The sequence below is a fragment of the Vigna unguiculata genome, unplaced genomic scaffold (assembly GCF_037176805.1).
Source record: "Vigna unguiculata cultivar grain cowpea cultivar isolate G323 ecotype 2 unplaced genomic scaffold, ASM3717680v1 ptg000099l, whole genome shotgun sequence".
Classification (NCBI taxonomy): domain Eukaryota; kingdom Viridiplantae; phylum Streptophyta; class Magnoliopsida; order Fabales; family Fabaceae; genus Vigna; species Vigna unguiculata.
The window spans coordinates 230,001-232,500 of record NW_028196741.1 but is presented as its reverse complement, the minus strand read 5'-3'; positions in this window follow the sequence as shown (position 1 = coordinate 232,500).

Genomic DNA, 2,500 nt, shown 5'->3' with positions numbered 1-2,500 from the left:
GTTTCACATCGCTTCCCAGGAAGCCAACAACCAAAAGGTCGGTCGTATTTGGAGTTCAGTATTCGCTTCAGTCGATTCCAACTTCCCAAAAACCTGCCTTCTTCGCAGTTCGGCTAAGTCTCCCTCGTTTCCAACTTTCCTCTAAGTTGCCCTCCTCGCAGTTTGGCCAAGTTCACTCTTTTCCAGCGTCATCCCCCCAAGTTGCCTTGGGCGCAGTTCGGCCTAGTTCACTCTTTTCCAGCATCATCCCCCCAAGTTGTCTTGTTCGCAGTTCGGCCTAGTTCACTCTTTTCCAGCGTCATCCCCCCAAGTTGCCTTGTTCGCAGTTCGGTCTAGTTCACTCTTTTCCAGCATCATCCCCCCAAGTTGCCTTGTTCGCAGTTTGGCCTAGTTCACTCTTTTCCAGTGTCATCCCCCCAAGTTGCCTTGTTCGCAGTTTGGCCTAGTTCACTCTTTTCCAGTGTCATCCCCCCAAGTTGTCGTTGCCAACAACCCAAGAGTCCATAGTATTCGGAGTTCTAGCGGGGCCTCCCCTTGCTTCCAACAACCCAAGAGTCCATAGTATTCGGAGTTCTAGCGGGGCCTCCCCTTGCTTCCAACAACCCAAGAGTCCGTAGTATTCGGAGTTCTAGCGGGACCTCCCCTTGCTTCCAACAACCCAAGAGTCCATAGTATTCGGAGTTCTAGCGGGGCCTCCCCTTGCTTCCAACAACCCAAGAGTCCGTAGTATTCGGAGTTCTAGCGGGGCCTCCCGTTGCTTCCAACAACCCAAGAGTCCATAGTATTCGGAGTTCTCGCGTGGCCTCCCATTGATTCAAACAACCCAAAAGTCCATCTTCTTCGCAGTTCAACATCGCCTCCCTCGTTTCCAACAGGCCCAAAGGTCGTCTTCTTCGCAGATCCACGAAGAGCTCATCACGATTTGCCACATTCCATTTCCCACGGGTTGTCAACAACACTTTCTCACACTTCCCGCAATCGAGTACGTGCATGACATGCCAAAGCACATCTTATTTGCCTTCCATCGCACTCAAGACGACGGGTTGTGGAAGAACGATATTGCTCACAACAAGTTCAAGGACAACGTCTCAATCAAGGGACACAACCGAATTATGTTAACTGGGTCGCTAAAGTAAACCCGAGTTCATATAATGCACCGCATCCAAAAGAACTAGCCACAACACGTGCATCACTGAGATGTTTCACTAGATGGAACACGTGCGTGACATTAGGATCCTCCAACACCTCTTCGTGATGGAAAGATAGAATTCGAAGCAACCACAGAAGTACCGTCTAGTGGGTAGGCAACACAGGGACTGATCAACCAATATCACCCAAGGCAACGGGTGAAAATGGAAGAGATGCATGCTTGACCGTTCGATACGCAAGGCATGGAGCCAGCCAGCAAGTGCATCTCGATTACAACTCACACACCCTCACGTTCGCAAGACACCACACCACAAGACGGTCCACCCCCCACCTACCATGGGCAAGCAAGCAAATGGAAACATCAAGTGACGCATGGTCAAGCATCGCTAGGCATGAAAATAACTTTCCACAATATCCGAGGGACTAGCTGCCGAGCTAACCAACGATCAGTGACGACCGTGTGTTGGTATTAATAAAGCTCAACAACTATGAAGAGGCTAGTTGTGCCATGATAAACATGCTAACGCACGCACCACGTGAGGGGGGAGGCCTCATCAAGCTCCCTTTAAAACCTGCCAGTGTGGAGCTGGCCGGCTCAAGGAGCACTCCCCCCCTATAAGAGGTTAATATGCAAAAGGCAAAATTGTACAAGTAGATACACTTTTTTTGAGCAGACATAAGTCCATATCTCGGGCTACACTTCGAATTTTGATGCGATTTTTTGCAGTAATTCGTAGAATAATGGTATCTCCTTGCTCACCAAATTTCATAATTTTTCTCCAAGGGGAACTATTTTTTTTATTTTTTTTACTTACCGGGTATGTGTAAAATCGGGAAAAATAGAAAAGCACATGTAGACTTCGAATTTCGACCTCATTTTTTCCAGTCCACCACTAAACAATATCAGGAACCTCCCCACAAAATTTCATTCAGTTTGGCCAAGGTCTTAAATTTGACAAATTTTGGCACCAAGCTATCTAGTCGCGGTGCACCGACCAACTTGGCCAAGTGCAAAATGCATCCAATTCAAAACTTTTGTGCACCAACACTTTTACAGTACTCATTTGGGGACATTTGGAGGCCTTTCCAACCCTCACATCTCAAAAACCACGAATTTCATTTTTTCACAAAACTCCCCACCAAGCCTTCTAGCTATGCCGCGGTGCACCGCCAACATTGGCCATGTGCAAAACCCTCCGAACTCAAAACTTTCGTGCACCAAGAATTTCATGGTATTCATTTGGGGACATTTGGAGGCCTTTCCAACCCTCACATCTCAAAAACCACGAATTTCATTTTTTCACAAAACTCCCCACCAAGCCTTCTAGCTATGCCGCGGTGCACCGCCAAC